The following is a 19,031-nucleotide window of genomic DNA, read 5'->3' on the forward strand; positions in this document are numbered from 1 at the left end:
TACCATGGCTGTATTCAGAATTACTGCTTGCTTTGAGAATCTCTGGCCAGAGTTCCAGAAAGTTTATTCCAGCGACACACTGAAGATTATTTCCATTCTCATGTTTTAGACATGCTGTAATAAAGCCTTTCTTCATCAACTGCAAAGCAGTGCTTAAATCTGATTTTTTGAAAACCGGCTCAACTAGCTCCAGTGACTGCTTATTCAGACTGTCTCTGTCACTTACGCTGTGCTCCTTTATTCTGAGACTACGTAGGAAAACAGCCACAAATTCCCCACTACAAGTTTGTAGCTCCAGTGGGTAGGCTGCTGTAAATGACAATACACAGTAAAAATGCTGCCTGTTCACACAGACACAGTAAGCTGATGATCCCAGTGGAAGGGAAAACACAAAAGGCTATAAACACACTACTATGTGGGCTTCTCCTAGTCAAAAATCTTAAAATGTGATGGGCAGTATGATGTAAGGGCCAGACATGTGGACGGGGTCATAATGTTGCATCCATGCTCAACGTTGTAAGCAATGAAGAAGCTGGAATGCATAAACATGTCACAATTAATATGCAACAGTGTAAGGATCATTATATAGGGAGGAAAGTGCACTCTGAGAGAAGGAAATATGCTGTTTAGGACATGGTTGTCCTTTAAATATTGATAAGTAAAATCAAGAATTCTGTCAATCAAGGATTAAGATGGGACTGCATAGGAAAATAACACTAAAACTGTCCTAATAGTACTAGACTAGTTTAATTATATACCATCTTGAAAGTCATTCTTTCCAGTTAATTCATTTTATGAAATGGCTGTCCAAGGACAAGCTCTGTAAAGTTGAGAAACTCTTGCCTTATATCCATATCTGCCAGACTTTTTATGGGAATACAAGTACCATGATGACAGACATGGCAAAGTATGTGAACTTGTGAAGAAGAAGTAGGTAATAAATATTGTCCTGTGGTTAGATGAAGCTAAAGGCTTACATTCATGTGGTCGCCCACACATTGCTCGACCATACATTTAACCAACATTTCTACTCGAATCCCATAATGCCAATTGGTCGCAATGTCGTAAAAACACCAAATTCGATATTTCCGACTGCTCTACAGCCTAAAACGAGTGCTAACATGGGTCAAAAAGGGGATGGGATTTTGCGATTCAAGACACTTGCAATCTCATTTTTGTGATGTTGCCGCATTCCTTTCAGACATACCCTGTCGACCACATGCATGTACACCGAGGCTAAATATGTGCAAGCCGGTACAACTATCTGATATCGTGTACTTGCACACGTGTGCGTGTGTGTGTGTGTGTGTGTGTGTGTGTGTGTGTGTGTGTGTGTGTGTGTGTATTAGAGCTATGCCCTCTTCCAAATTAAATTTTTCCAGGGCCACAACAATGTAAAAATGACAGTCTCGAGTAATAGGGACTTTTCAGTTTTGAAGAGTCAGTGTATCGTGTCCTTGAAACTGAATTAAGCAAAGAATCTCAAGGCAGGAATGCCAGCTGTTAGTTGCTCTGTGTTACATAAGTTTGAACCTTTTTTTGAGAAACTTTATCAACACTTGCAAGTGGCTAGCAAATACAACTGCAGTTATATAATGTGATATACATTTGTAGCATTGAGACGTTATTCAGTACTATGGCAGCACAAAAGCAGTGCCATTATTGTAAGCAGTGTTTTTTATGTGATATAATCAAAAGTTTTATAACAGTCATCCTTTGTGTCAGATATCCTGTTAAAATACTGCATCAATTCAGTCCTGAATAGAATGCAGTTTACTCACAGAAAAGGAACAAATGTTAAAAATACTACCCTACTCTTGTCTGAGGTAACACTGGAACGATGATGATAATTACGTCTGTATCTGTGGGAAAATCAGTACTTTGGGAAACAAATTTCAGGGACATTTAAGTAATGAAGCAGTTCTGCTCAGCAAAATGCAAATAACTGGATAAGAACTCTGTTAGAGACTTGGACATATATTGGTGAATTGTCACATTTTATGTACTTTCCTGATTTATTTGTATTTAATTAAAAGGTAAATACTCATGTTCCCGGTATTTTCCTACTCTGCTTTGTGGTTTTACTTGCAGTTTGAAAGCAGCATTGTTTGAAAGCTAACAAAATGCATTAATTGTTTTATTACATTTTGTAGTGAGATATTTCTTTCAAAACGAGGCTAAATATGTGCAAGCCGGTACAACTATCTGATACCGTGTACTTGCACGCTCGTGTGTGTGTGTGTGTGTGTGTGTGTGTGTGTGTGTGTGTGTGTGTGTGTGTGTGTGTATGTGTGTGTGAGATTCTAATTTCTACAGTTAAAATGCTACCTCAACTGTAAAGTTAGAGAATTGCTGTTAGCAGCCATTTTGGAAGTGAGAAGTCACTGTTTACTGATGTTAGTTCAGAAATGCTCATGGGACTTGGAATTACAGTGATGATGATCTCAAAAATAAAATATATAGTATCACAAGTGCACTTTTAAAAATATGACAATATCAATGAACTCCCCAACACAGATGCATAATCTCATTTCTTATTTATGTTAATTTTTAATGTTGCTGCAGGTGCAGTAGTTCAATAAATTCAGAATTAAATATTAATGGTTCTTGTTTTTTGTATTGTAGCTCTTAATAGTTTGACTAAATGGAGTTTGACTCTTGTGTTAGCTGACTACTCCCTGGCATCTCGCATGTAGAGTTTGGTGGGAACTGGTATCATAACCTAAAGTAAAACCAGGACAGATTTGTTTACTTTCATCAGTACTTCTTTCTGATGGCTTTGACTAATAAGGAAGTATATCATTCGACAATGAATGCACATAAGGACCATTCATGCAATCCATTTCTTTACCTGTTTGTTAAACTGTGAACGCTGAGCAACTAATAACCCATCTCTGCTTATTCCATGCTTTCTTGAACGACTTTCCTTTCGTACAATTTTGTTATCCACACAGCATTCCAGTAAAGCCAGAAGTAACTTTTAGGAAGTAAAGGAGCACAATGAGTTAACTGGCTTGCTGAGAGTCAATGTATAAGCAGTGACTGGAGACATTTAATCCAAGTTCTTCCCTTTTTCAGGTCAGCACCAGAACTGTCATATTGCACTCACTTCATCATGCCCATTCTAAATCTAATACCTGTTCATAGATAATGTTTCCTATGCATAGACGGCCTTAGGCGTAGTCCAACTAGGCGGCCGCCTAGGGTGCAGGTCTAGCAGGGGCTCTTTTTCAGTATTTATTTGGTGTAGGTAGCCAGGATGGGGGCAACAGGTGGTGTGGTGGGGGCTGCCATGGACCTCTTTTGCCTAGGACACCAGTTGACCTAAGGCCGTTCCTGTTCCTATGTCCAATATTTATGATCTTAGTCATTCTCTTAAAGGAATACCAGTATTTTTTTTTTCAAAATGTCTCAGTGGCTAATTAGATGAACAGGAATGATATCAGCCCCTTCAGTGTGGTTACATGCCATGATATCAGAAGTCGATTTCTGTAGCATTCCAAGCAAAGAAAGCCTCAGCATCGCAAAGATTGTACTTTAGGTAGGCCACAACTCCATCCATGACATTCAGCAACACATACTTGCTTAGGTGAGATGAGCCTAGTGGTTACAGCAGTGGCAGGGGTCATGAATCAGGTATGACTGGATCTGTATGTAAGAAATAACTACATCAAGACTAAAATTACACATAATATGGTTGGTAAGTTGAACAGCAAGCTATATTTTGCAGGCCTGGATTTGATTCCCTCAGCCTCAAAAATGGGTTGTCATTTAAAGTAGATTTTATCAAATCAGCAAATACATAAATAAAATTCCTCATAATGTTATAGAATGATACTGATAACTGCTATAGCTTCTCTGCTGTTTGGTTTGAACTCTTTGTAGATGTTTCACAATTTTCAGAAGGAATACTCCTGTAGGACTGCCTTACAAGTCACATATGTGGAATGGCATGTGTTTGTGATAAGAATAGATGAGTTGTAGACTAAAAAAAATATAAAAGTCACTAGCAAAAGAGGTTTGAATGCAGATGTTTACACTAGCCACTGCAAAAATGTAAGGAAAGCCAGAGCCCTTTGATATTGGCTTTTACTTCAGAAATGTGGATGCCAAACAAAGTAGCTCCCAGCACAGAACCCTGGGGGACTCCACTGGTAACTGGTCTCTTTGCAAAGGTAACTTCTCCTATTTTGATTATCTGCTTCCTATCTGTGAGCCAGTTGGCAACTCAGTGAGTGACATAGGAGTTTATTCCTAGTTTATTTAGCTTTTCTACTATGCCTGAGTGGAGAATTGTGTCATAAGCTTTGGCCAGGTTGAGGTATGTGGTGTGTACCATTTTGGCTCCGTCCATTGCTTTGGTGACATTTTCAAAAAAAAAAAATCCACCAGTATGACTAAGCATGACCAGCCCTTGACAAATCCAAACTGAGATGTGTCTAGTGTTTGGAGATTCCCTACATCCTGATTGATTAATTCCATGATAAGTCTCTCCATGGCTTTGCACATGAGGTTGGTCAAGCTTACATAACTCATTGGACTGCCAGCTGGCTCACAGACAGGACCCAAGAAATTGTGGGGGATACCACCTCCACCAAGAGATCGGTCACCAGTGGAGTACCCCAAGGCTTCATGCTGGGCCAGCTTCTGTTAGGCATCTACTTCTCTGAAGTCAAGGCTAATTACTTCATCAATAAAATGCCACTAAGATTCAACCCAGTAGTAAGGGATCTGTAAACATATGTAGACAGCAATCTGGCCTTTGATCAACATGTAGTTAAGATAATAAGAAAATCATTCTCTATTGCCCAACTTAAAGGTAAGGGCATGATATCCAGGTCCAAGAATGTTATAGTGCCACTCTACTCACCCCTCATCAGATCTATCGTTGACTGCAGTGCCCCCTTTTGCATATATCTAACCATTCACTTGTAACAGTTGGAATGCCCACAAAGGTTTCTCACCAGGAGAATTCATTGCATAAATACCCTGTCCTATACTGATTGCCTAAAAGCTTTATCTTTGCATTCAGCTTCTTACAAGCAGCTGAGAGGTGATATTTACCTGGCTTACAGGGCTTCCTCAGACCAAGTCCTGATGAGTCTGTTGCACATGCACAAAACAAACAGCATCAGAAACACTACATCCAGGGATCTGAACTTCACTTGTGAGATAAATAGAACACACTGGAGAGACAGATATGTATCCCAAATGATCCCTGCACTATGGAATAGGCTCTCGATCCATATAAAACAGATCTCATCCCTGACCCTATTCAAACAAAACCTCGCAATGGGATGGGAAATTGTTAATATACCCTAGTCTGGTCCTCGTGTCCCTTATGGACATAAGTCATCAATAAGAAAAGTATTATCCTAACTAACACTCCCCTACAAAGCCTTAGTTACCTGCCTGTTAACATCCGCCCCCCCCACCATGTATGATATCTGAGACCCAAATGGTTTGGGGTGTGCAGCTAGGCTTGTAAGGGCCCTACCGGTTATTAGCCTAATAACAACCTATGAACCTATGAGACACATGATAAGGAAAACAGACAGCAAGATGAAAGAAAAACAGCTCATAGGGTAAATTAGTAGTGAAACATGGGAGAAATGAGCTGATAAAAGACTGAAGGAGATCAAGCACAGTTTAAGTTCATTTCTGGTAGACTGTAGAAGCAATAGAATTTGGCAATAAGAAATGATTAACTGATTCCCCTGTTTTGGCAGTTAAGATAAATAGTAATTGTATTTTTAACTACTAGAGGATGCTAGGATGCTATTAGGCCTTTTTTGATGAGATGCAAGTTACTGAGGAGCATTTTATACAAAGAGGTGATGTCCATGGACCATGACTAATAAAGTAAAGTAAAATGCATGCTGTTTGACAGGGATGTTTATCGTGTTTCACTGTTGCAGTCATTGCAATTGGGTTATCCTGCTGGCAGGCTACCCGCAGTCGGCCTGAATTCCAAAGTCCTGGTCCGGCACCCATGGCTGTTGCCTCCTCCCTGACATCAGTGCGCCAGGGGTATAAAAGATGCAGTCAATGCCATTTTCTTCAGTCTTTCTTGCCGTGCGGTGCCCAAAGCAAAAGCAGTTTGCAAGTGCCGGTCGGCCGACTCCTGAGATTTTCAAGGATTTCTTACAGGTACAACCTCCCAGATTTAGCAGGAACTGGCCTGCAAAAGATTGGTCCTTTCCAGTGTCAGACAGGCCAGAAAGAGGCAGATACAGATGCCTCAGAGGCAGATCCCAGCCCCAGGGCTCATACAGGTCTAAACAATGGGGTGCTTCTACCTCCAAAAGCGGAGAAGATAAATCACAGCCATACAGGAAACAGTCTCAATGACTTTCCCCTGCCAGCACCAAGCACTTATCTTCTGGCAACCCCTTTAGGGGGAAAACTAGCACTTTTTTCACAAAATTGGCACATGATCACCCAGGACAAATGGGTCCTGAATATAGTTTCTCAAGGCTACAGGTTCCATTTTCACACCCTGCCAAGGGCAAACAGAATGCCAGACCTACCACACAATCAATGGGCAGAGACTCAAAAACAAGTTTCAGCCCTCATGGACATGAGGGCCATTCAGTGAGTGCCACAGCAAGAGCAGGGACTAGGAATTTACTCAAGACTCTTGTTGGTGCCCAGAAGGGACAATGCATGGAGACCAATACTGGACCTGTCTATTCTAAACACATTTCTGTATATGTTGACTCTGCAGCAGCTTCTGCCCATGCTGGGCAAGAAGGCATGGCTTGTGACTTTAGACCTAAAAGAGGCATACCTGCATGTCCCAATCCAACATTCATGCAGAAGATACCTCAGAGATTTATAGCTGGCTCAATGCACTACCAATTCCCTGCATTGCCCTTTGGCTTATGTACTGCGCCCAGGGTCTTCACAAAATGCCCTGCACCAGTAATTGCATTTTTCAGACAAAGAGGAATACAAATTTATCCTTACTTGGATGATTGCCTTATTCAAGCAGAGAACAAGGACATTTTACTACAGCATCTGGCGTTTGTAAAAAGATTACTAACATGCCTAGGGTACACAGTAAACGAAAAGAAATCAAAATTAGTACCCTCACAAGAGATAATATTCCTGGGTGCAAGCTTAAATACAACTGCCCAGATGGCTTATCTCATGCCAGACAAAGACAACTGACTACTTATTTCAAAATGTTGGCAACAAAGACCCAGTTATCTGCAAGAAAAATTCTGCAGGCTTTGGGCTTCACGGCATCCTGCATTCTGCTAATTCCATATGCAAGACTGCATATGAGGAAACTACAATGGTATCTAAAAAGTGTTTGGGCTCAACATTGCCACAGCCTGGAAACAATAATTACCCTAATTTCCTGCCTGCAACAGGAGTTTTGATGGTGGGCAGAGACCTGTCACCACAACAAGGGACAGCCTTTCACTTTTCCCACAGCCAGGCAGACATTAACAACAGATGCATCAGATTATGCTTGGGGGGCCCATATGGCAGGAAGATGTATTCAGGGCACATGGTCCGCAAGCCAAATGCATCTACATATCAATCAAAAAGAGATGCTAGCTGTTCAAAATGCCCTGACAGCCTTCAAGGATCTACTTCATCCAGGACAACTATTGATAAAGACGAACAATACTACAGTCATGTGGTACATAAACAAGCAGGGAGGCACACATTCTTACCCCCTCTGCAGACTATCCATGACTTTGTGGGACACAGAATTGACTTACCAAGTACATCTGCAAGCACAATACCTGCCAGGAAGGATAAATTCTATGGCAGACGAACTAAGCAGAAACCTAATGGATCCCCACTAGTGGAAATTGGATCCACAAGTCTTCAGCATGATAACAAGGAACTGGGGATGCCCGGACATAGACCTATTTGCCTCGCCTCACAACTACCAACTACAGAAATTCTGCACAAGGACTTATCACAGGCTAGCATGGAAAGCGGATGCTCTATCTTTCAGCTGGAAAAACTTAACAGTATATGCCTTTCCCCCACTGCCTCTCCTTCCTAAGGTACTCCTAAAGGTCAGACAAGAGAAACCAAAAATGATACTGATTGCCCCAGACTGGCCCCGCCAGCACTGGTACCCAATCCTAAAGAGCTTGTCTCAATACCCAGCCTAGACATTGCCTCAAATTCCTCACTTATCGACCCAACAAAACAGTCAGATCCTGCACAGCCATTTCAGGACCTTAAACCTGGCAGCATGGCGGATAATGTAACCATTCAAAACACGCCTCTGGCTAAAACAGTGATGGATGTTATTTTGGAGGCCAGGAAAGCCTAGCACCAGAAAATCTTATGCAGAAAAGTGGAAGAGATTCTGTGCTTGGAACTAGGCACAAGGAATTGACACGATTGTACCAAATATTCCTCAGATTTTACAATACTTAACTGAGATGCTGGACAAAGGCCTATTCTTTTTCTCAATTAAGATTCATGCCTCTGCCATTTCAGCTCACTACAATACAGAACCATCTCTATTTTCTCATCCATTACTAAGGCAGTACATCAGAGGGGCCAAAAACATAAGACCTCCAAGGAGAGCACCAATACCTGCATGGGACCTAAATTATGTCTTGGAAAAACTCACACTGCCTCCTTTTGAGCCAGCCTCTACAGCGGATATAAAATTCTTATCTTGGAAAACAGCTCTGCTCCTAACAATAACCTCTGCAAGACGAGTCTCAGAGTTACAGGCACTCATGGCTGTGGAACCCTTTATCATTTTCCATCAGGACAGGGTTTCTCTGAGGACAAACCCAACATTTATGCCTAAGGTAGTGTCCAGTGTGGCCCTGAATCAAACAATTCATTTGCCTACCTTTTATCCAAACCCACAGAATAAGGATGAGAGACTTCTGCATTCTTTGGACATTCACAGGCAGCTACGCTTCTACTTGGACAGAACCAAAGCTTTCAGACAGACTGAGCAACTTCTAGTGGCATATGCTGCAGAATCACAAGGAAAGGCTATCTCAAAGCAGACTATTTCAAAATGGATAGGCCACTGCATTTGTTTCTGCTATTCACAGCATGGCAAATCAGTACCTAAGGGCATTAGGCCTCATTCAACCAGAGCAGCAGCCACTTCAGCAGCCTTCCTCAGAGTACCAACCAAAGACATCTTAGAGACTGCAACTTGGAGTTCAGTGCATACTTTTACAAAGCACTATCACTTACCTCTCTACTCTAAATCTAGAGCAGGCTTTGCCACTGCAGTTCTGCAGGGCCTCATAGCCTCTCCTAATCCTATTTAGCCCCAGCCGCCCAACCTTAGCTTTGGGATTCTACCCAATTGTAATGACTGCAACAGTGAAACACGATGAACATAGTACAGTTGTGTACCTACCATAAATGTAGATGTTTGAGTGTATTCACTGTTGCAGTCCAGGTTACCCACCCACCATCCCCCTTTCCTTTGCTGGGCCTTATCTGCACTTCTCTATTCTATACAACCTATGTGGTGTATTTGCTTATAGATGAAGGTAGAGTTTTACTTTACTGCATGCATGTTTATTGGCATAAATTAGCCTACCCTTTTGGGGGCACCTGACATCTGGGGCAAGAAAAACTGAAGAAAATGGTGTCAGCTGCATATTTTATACCCCTGGCGCACTGACGTCAGGGAGGAGGCGACAGCAACCGACACCGGACCAGGACTTTGGAATTCAGGCTGACTGCGGGTAGCCTGCCAGCAGGATAACCCAATTGTAATGACTGCAACAGTGAATACACTCGAACATCTACATTTATGGTAGGTACACAACTGTACTTTAGTCTTACTAGACTAGTAGCCTCTTTTCAGGAGGATACCCAAGGTGGTATTTAAACTACTTGGGGAAATTTAGCCAAGGCATCATAAAATAAAACTTTAGAAATTTAGGTAATGTGTTATCACATTACATGGTTAGCATTTAACCCTGAGAAGACAAGTTAGGAGCAAACATTCTGACCGAAATTTGATATCAGCCAAGGTTTCCTACAATGCACATGATTTTGTTTTGTCTTTTTATTTGAGTCTTTTGTATTTAGTGGCACTTAAATGCAATGCCTGAATGAAGACTTTCTTTAAGCAGCTGTTGAGACATTTTTTCTCTTTATAATGACATGCTTTGCTTTTGTTAGTTACAATCTCCTGGACCAGTATTTCTCAGATGGTAAAGCCAACCTCCATGGGAGAAGTCTAAATGAAAAACAAATACTAAACTATAACAGTGCATAAAAATATGTATTTGTGTAGTTGGTGTTGTGAGGTTGTGAAGTGAGTAAGTGGCATCTTATCATTAGAAATTTACTAAGATACTCAGTCTAAATATTTTTTTTAATAGACAGAGCACATATTTTAGCCATTTTTGTATCTAGGGGAAGTTCATGTCTTTTTTTGTGGTTTAATTAAATTTGACAAAGTCTGAGAGCCCATATCCTGAACAAATATTAATCATCATTATTTTTTTTCATATAGATCATTGTTGCAGGATTACTGACTACTGGGAATCCTGCTGCATAAGGCCCAAAGTCTATCTTGACTTCCAGAACTTACCCATTATTCTCCATCTAAGTCAGACATCCATCACCCCTTATTGACATCAGCATGCTTCCAGGATAAAACTGGTATCTGCCCACACCTGTACTGCTGCCATGACATCAACTGCCTCATCCCCTCCCTCAGACATCCCCTTGAAGTAACACAAGGAGAACACAGCAAGTGAGAAGGTGGCCAGGGGCATCAGAGATGTGACCTTAACACCAGATGTCCGTGATCAAGTTGTGCATGAATGTTGTGTGTGAACTTGCGTGGTGCTTTCTTAGCACTCATCCCTAAAAACCAAGGACTTTGGAAGATACTGCACCTGTAGCAAAAGGCACATCCCACTGAGTTTGAAGGCCTTCATGTGAAAATCAGATGAGATACTGTCCTATATGCATCTGACTGATACATGATTTATTGTTTTAGAAGAGGAGGATAGTTGCCCCCAAGACCCCAAAATTTTTACTGCAGATGATGCCCCTGGTGGGAAAGTGGATGTCAGGGACTCTTATCCACAGGTCTAATCTCTCAAAGTTGCTTCCACTGTTAACAGGACCCAAAAGTCCAAGCACAGCCCATCTGCCAAGTTGAGCTCTCTGCAGATGTTATCTAAGTAGATCATGCATGCATTAGTCATTGCTGCTGGGACTTCAGCCACATGAAGGCTCGACATCTGGCCTGACATTCAGTGCTCAGCACCCTTGCTTCCACAAGTTAAGTGGATGTCCACCCCTAGGGATGTCAGGACACTCTCTGTATAAAGTTGACCCATCTGCACCACTTTAGATCTTTCACAGCAGATACACTATGTTATTGCATCTTAATCTAACATTGTTTATCTTGCTCCAGATTTCAGTTCAGACATAAACTTTTTTGAGAAAACTCTCTTCACTATTGGTGTATTTTATTGTAGTTGAAATTTGCATTGTAAGCTTTAATATGGTTGGACATCCATTTATGCTTTAAGGCATATTCACCCCCCCCCCGAGAAAAAAGGCAGGTGTTCTTGCGGTAGACAAATCCATAATAAAGACTTTCATAGCCTTTGTGTTGTCTGTTTAGGCTCAGAGCATAACACTTGACAGTTGTAAGACTTGCTAGGGTTTTTCTCCAGAAACAGTTTGGAAAATGCAGCATTCACTGCAAAGCCAGAAAGAGGTTCAAGACCTTGACTTGTAACACTATGGCATCATCCAGTTCATCTACAGTATTGGGCATCCCCCTAAAAAAAAAAAAAAAAAAAAAAAAAAAATATATATATATATATATATATATATATATATATATATATATATATAAAAGAAAAGTGAACTAAGGAGAAGGCTGTCAGGCAATCTGAAGATGGGACAACAGTGTCTGATAGACTTGCTCTGCTAGAGGATACAAGTCTCAGAAAGGCACTTTTGCAGCCTCTAGCTCATGCGTTCGAGGCCTCTAGGGAAACTCCTTTTGAGGTCACTATGCTTGTGGAACAAGGTACATCTCATCAAACAGATGGCACTGTGTGAGTTTTCAACTGGTTCCTCAGGTGCAGATGCTTATGGTCCAAGTGCATTTTGGTATTTCAGAAGGGAAGGACAGTCAACTCATCAGTTTAGTTAGACAAGACATCCTGCCTGGGAATCCTATCATGAGTTCCAGACTTCCAAAATGGAATCCTCACTCAAGTGGACTCACAAATTTAAGTATAGGCTATCATACCTCTCAACTGTCCAGATTTTTGCAGAATGTCCACATTTTTCCCTCATATTTTTGGTCTGTTCCTCATAAAATTAGTGGCTTCCTGGCAAATCTGTGAGGATTGAAGTCACTAAATAATGACACACATTTGAGTTTCAGACTTCATATCCTTCATAAAAATGTATGGTAACACAAATCCTGTCATTCTGGCACCTTTCTAAGTTAATAAGAGCAATATTTAAAATGTGTCCCTATTTTAGGGCCTTTGTTCCCCCCATTATTTTAAGCATTGTCCAGATTTCTTGTGCTAAGAGGTTGAGAAGTATGGGCTACATCCCCAACTCTCTGCAGCTACCTGGGCCTCAGGTAGATGGCAAGTTCTCACCACACTCCCTTCCTCCTCCCAGGCTATTCTCTATAAAAGGATTTCCTTAACCCAAGGATTCCTTCATGTCCTGAAAAGCTTGCAGCCAAATGCAAATCAACATTCAGTGTTTGGAATTCTCTGTGCCAAAAGAAACAGGAACCATCCCAAGACAGGGATGATGGCTCTTCAGAGAGTGAGGGGGGAAGAAATGAGCTACTTCTCCTAATTGTCTTCCTCCCATCGTGTGTGACATGGACACTGACTGCATCATTTCTTCTGCTTCGACCACAGAGAATATCTCATTTGAAGACTCTCTTTGTAGAATGAAAGACCTCTTTAAATCTGAAGAAAAAGGTATCAGACACTCACAAAAGGTAGCTCCTCCAGTCTTGAGGCTTCAGCATTGTTGTCTGCTTCTAAGGAACCAGATAACCAGCCTCTTGCCCCTAAGAAGTCTGATAGGTTTTACAGAGACCAAGTGTCCCACAAGTTCTTTTACAAAACCCTGTGGGCCAGCAGTGGTGTTTAAACTGCTACCTGCTCTTTGGGAGCCTCAAGAGAGAAGTATTAAAAAAATAGAGGCAAGAAGGAAGACTATGCAGTCAGTGAAACAGCTTTTTTTCTCCCCGTGCCTCAGCAGGAAAAGAAAGGGAAGTAGGCAAAGAGCAAAAATGAACAGTACAGGAAACAAAATGGCAGGGAGACCAGCAAAGGGACGTCTGCATCCTTAGGAAGCACCTATAATTACATGATCTTCATCCTCTTCTACCCTCTTCCTCAGATTTTCCACCCAGCCTTTCTCCAGCCCATCCCTCTTACCACAAAAAATCAGGAATGGTTGCCCAATGCATAAAGTACTGGGAAATCATCAAAAAAACAAGCGATACAAATAATCTCTCAATTATGAGATATAGTTTCTACAAAAAACAAAGGTGTCAAGTATTCCATCTATGCCAAGTAACCAACTGTTTCTGCCCAGCAATCGTACAGGAGATCTTACAGCCATAAGAAAGAGGAGCTGCACCAATGCAGCATCAGAACAGGGTGCTCAACTCAAGACTCCCCCTACTGCCAAGAAAGAAGGGTCTGTGGAGGCCCATCCTGCATTTGTCAAGGTTAAATACCTTTCTCATAGCATCATCGAATCATAAAAAATACAGGACAGCTGGGCCCAGTGGTTATTTACAGCTTACCAGTAACCATCCTTAGACCTTTCCTCCTTTTTCAAGGAGCAACAGGTCAGTAATACCAGGAGGTGAATTTGTGGATACCACTCCAGTTGTCTAACTCATTTTTGAAGGATGAAATTGTGTCACATTGTTTAATTTGCAGTTGAGGTTTGTTCCAGAGAAGGTGTGAGTGTTGTGTAACCAATCTGTCTCTATACCATGGTTTGTTTATTTGCTGAAACAAGTTTAGATCCCTGGTTTTAATGTTAGTGGAACTATCTGAAGTGTGGAGATATAAGATGGCTTGAATTACTACATCCCTAATGGTCCAAAGGATAAGACACAGATCTCTCCTAAGGAGTCTATAGGGCACTAAATATAGGGACAGTGTTTCAGCCTCTCTTGGTGGCTCTTGTCTTTTAAGCTTGTGGTCTTTTTAGTTAGGAGCCCTTGGAGTGTTTCTAGTTGCTTGTCATACCTTGTAAGATACATCCCAAAAGTTGCATTGCATTTGATAACAAGTCGAATCAATGCGGTTTTGAAATTCAAGATGCTGACATTGTAATCTGTCCTACTACTCCTATGGCCTCAAACCCTGATGAGTACCCTGGACCTTATGGATGCTTAACTCCATATACCCATTCACACAGACTGCTAGTACTACTCATTTACCGTCTTCTTCTTTGGAATGGACTTTTACAAAGAACCTGGCTCTAGTAACTGCTTATCTCAGACCCAAGGGCATTCACACTTATCCCTATCTAGTCTAGACAACTGCCTCATTTAGGCACTATCTTGGAAGAAGGTGGACAGAGCATTGCAATTCATCATGGATTGCTCCAAAACCTGGCATTTTCCTTCATTATCACAAAAGTCAAATTTCAGATTGTGCTCCTTGAGGTAATAGGAGAGGTGTCTGATAAAGTTCTGAAGACAACTTACTGATGTTACCTAGGCTGTCAATTTTCTAAGCACTCTACAAAATGTGCCTATGATGATAATGTGGATGCAACATCCAGGTGATAGCTACAGCATCTGTGATTAAGGTACATAGCTAGTTAATGCTACAACCCCTGCAAGAGGATGTTAAAATGCAGATCCTTAATACCCCATTCAATAAGGATGTGCTGTTTGGGACCCCTGTAGCTGAAGTTTTCTAAAGGATGGAGAAAAGGTAGAAGACTCTATGAAATGTCTTTTTCAACTTCCTAATGCCAATATCTGACAGAAGCTACCACTTCAAGTCTGAAACTGGCTATTGCTTACACATTAAGGGTAAGCAGATAGAGGGGGGAAAGGGCCAATGAAAAATAATTGGTCCAGAAGCCAATCAAGGAAGCTTGGAGGGTCTCAGTGACAGATATTGCAAAGGAAGAAGGCATGATTATTGAGATCTTATCCTTCCCGTCTCCCTTTACCTTAATCTCTATAGCTTTATCAAATCCCTACTGAAACTAAGCCCATGTAAGTATGGTATCCCAGCTTGTGAGAAACTTGGAAAATGTCACAAAAGAAAAGTGGGTGTGATAAATACCCTTGAAAGAATGCTTTGTAAATTTGTAGCCCCAGGAGATTATTTCAGCCTTATAACAACCTTGAAAGAATGCCTTGTAAGTTTGTAGCCCCAGGAGATTGCTTCTAGTGTTCAGAAAGGAAGATCCATGGAGGCCCTTCTTGGAACTGATCTGTCAAGACTGAACACCTGCTTAAAGCAACCAAAAGAGCAGCAATAAAATAGACGTTAATTAATAAAACACACTAAAAATATAAAAAAAAAAAGCACTTTTGTGGACAACAAGCTGCTTCTTCAGATTGTATAAAAACAATTAAACATAAGCTAAGCATATTTAAACAATTCAGCCAATCAAACAGAATAAAACAACCATGTGATGCTTCATTTCATGCAAAATAGTGTCTATTCATTAAAAAAATTCATAAATTACCCACATATCAACATAGTGTACACGGGCATGCGATTTCAGTATAGGTTTGAGAGAAAGTGCTTCATTTAAGCCAGGAAAGGCATTGACTTTCAAATATATTATCCATCGTAACTCAGAGCATTTAGTTTTATTTTTAAGATCATGAACTTCCACGGTGGTGCAGCGGTAGCATTGTTGCCTCACAGCAAGAGGTTCTCTCATTCGATTCTCGGCTGGAGTGCATGGAGTGCTTTCTGTGTGGAGTCTGCATGTCCTCCCCATGGTTGGGTGGGCGTTCGAAAGACATGTGTAAATGGGCGTGCCTTCATTGAAGGTTGAACATTGAGCTGGCATGTCGGCTTTCATCAAAATCTACTGCCAATCATTAGCAGACCGGAGTTCCACTGTGGCGATCCCTAACCAGGAAAAGCCGAAAGACAACAACATCTCCTCTAATGTTCATATTCAAGACTTCCAAAACCATAAATTTAACACTATCTTGTGAGCCTAAATTAATAACATGCCTTGCCAAAGCATTAATGGGCCTCTTGTTCCGAATATCCCCTAAGTGTTCCAAAATTCTTTCTTTAAGAGGTCTATTAGATTTACCTACATAGAAGCAATCGCAGCTTTGACATTTGGCATAATACACTATATTCATTAACTTACAATCTTCATAGAAATGTAGGTCAATTCTGTAACCTAGTATGGATGAACTATATGACTAGCAATCCAAATAAACTTGCAGGCACTGCAAGCTGCACAAGAGAAGGGAGCATTACATTCAGAGATGACAAAATTATTCTGATGTGGATGCTTATAACAAAGTTCACATTTCAACAATTCAAGCAGGGGTGTCCTCTTTCCCCTTTGTTATTTGAATTATATTTAAAACCATTGGCAAAGAAAATAAGGGACTTAGAAGTTTAATTATATAATTGGTATGGTGTTCAAAAATAGTTGGCTTTATTTCCAGATAATATTATTTTGTATTTGATGGAACCAGAAAAGGAAGTCTCAGTGCTGTTTAACATTCTGAGACATTTACGGTTTTTTTTCAGGTTATAAAATTCATGAAGATAAAACAAAGGCTATAGCTATAAACTGTGTACCCACACATGAATTGGTCCAGCAATACCCACATTTATGGGGACACAATAAAATTAAGTATTTAGGAGTATGGATTAAAAAGGATCCTGTTATGGAAGCTAAGGATATGCGGGAAGAGACTAGACAAAAGATAATACAAAAACTGAGAAACTGGAAGCAGGCCTATAGATATGGATAATATGGACAGTATGATACAATCAGTAAAATGTCTCAGTTACTTTAGTATTATACACAGGTGAGGCATAGTTATATCAACTAGAGGAAAAGTTGTGGATAGTAATTAATAAAGAGTTGAAGGTTTTAATTTGGGAGGGAATGAGGGCAAGAGTCAAGCTGATCTTCCCAGTACAACAAGGAGTTTTAGGATTACCTGATTTGAATGGATATTTTAGAGCTACACAGTTAAGACTTGTCTACACAACACAATCAGAAAGCTACAGTTCAAAGTGAAAAGGGATGGTGATGAAGCAGGAAGGTAATTCAAGAAATAAGGAGAGACTGGGATTTTGGATGCAGATCCTTAAGGAGAACAACAACAGTCATACAGAATATTATATTCATAAAGTAGCAGAAAGTATACTTAGAACCTAGTCAACACAGCAATGGAGAGAAGAGATTCTGCCAGTATGGATGACTGGAATTAGGAGTACGGAGAATAGACAAGAGGGGGCTGGAATTCACTGGATAAATCTAGCAAAGGAACCAAGGTATTGGGAGCAAATAACCAGAGAGAGAAAGATAATAGAATGGGAAGAAGCTAAAAAGGCATTTGGATTGCAGGTTAGAGATTGCCTTCCCTATCAAGGATGGATATCAGAGTATAGACAAAGAGAGAGGGATAAGGGAATGCTAAATGAAATTCCTGCACTGGTTGACTTTTTAACTGAATCCAGAACAGAATCTGCTGTTAAAAATAAATGATTAGTAGGGCATATAAAATATTGCACGATAACAATAGGAATCAATCAGAAGAGGTTTGAAAAGATTGGAAAGAGAGATTAGATATGCAATTCACAAAAAAGCAGTGGGAGAACATATGTATGGCTCCTACATATGCAATAAAATCTAGAAGATTTAGAATTTTTTCCTGGAAGTATTTGCATAGACAATTTTATATTCAAGCAGACTCCAAAGAATTTTTCCTCCTTTAGATGGCAAATGTTAGAGGTGTGGTAGGGAAGAAAGGGATAACTGGGAACATATTCTTTGGGAGTGTAATGAGTTGGAAGACTTTAAAACTTCCCTACAGAGTACTCATTTAGGAATACTGTGAGAGCGAGTGTAATCAAAGAAATTATTTTTTGAGCTGGGATACAGGATCTGAATTGCCTAGATAGTAAGGTCTTGTTAAGCCTAATTCTGGTAGCTGCCAAAAAGCAATTATTAGAAAATGTAAATAGAACTTTAAGCCATCTATACTTGAAGTAGTGAATACTGTTACAGAGATAAAAAGAACAGGAAGTGGGATGTTTAGAAAAGGGTAGGAGTAAATTACATAGACAAAAACAGGAAATTGTGGGAACAATACATGCAGAAAAATATTTTGGAGGAGGAATGAGGACTAAGAGAAGGTAGACATTGAATACTTTTTGTAATGTATTTTAGATGATATGATGTAATGTTGTTTAGATTATATGATATATAACAATATATATGTATCCATCCACCCATAACCCCCTTTTTCCCATTTTTGCACGTATGGTTTGATTACTTTTATTTAAATGTGTTTGCCTATGTCACAAGTGATAATTCAAAAAGGTGTTTAAAAAAACAAACACTGCCAGAGAGAGAGAGAGAGAGAGAGAGAGAGAGAGAGAGTAAGGCTGGGTTCAGCGAACTATCCATTTGAAGCACAGAGAATAATATTGTCCACAAAGACTTAATAGTACAAACAAACAATACGAAAATATATTCCATGACTGAGTACAAATGAAAAGAGGAGGATAGGCCAGACATAGAATCCTGTGGGATGCCATGCTGACCCAAAAGACAGACAATGACTTATTGCAGAGAATGTAAGTTAACTGCTGCCTTTCATATTGACAGTTGCCAGATAGTTACAGAAACACAGAACTGGATCAAATTTCAGGGACAGTTCACAGTAGCATAATTTCCATATTCAAATGGTTAACCATTAAAATTTCAAGCAACAGTATCAGTGGAACAATGGATAATACACTTGTCTTTAATGCAAAAAGCTGAAGGTTCTATTCCACATGAAGTAGTTGGATTGC

This window comes from Protopterus annectens, chromosome 9.part0, assembly GCF_019279795.1.
Source record: "Protopterus annectens isolate FY-2018-M chromosome 9.part0, PAN1.0, whole genome shotgun sequence".
In the NCBI taxonomy this organism is placed as follows: Eukaryota; Metazoa; Chordata; order Ceratodontiformes; family Protopteridae; genus Protopterus; species Protopterus annectens.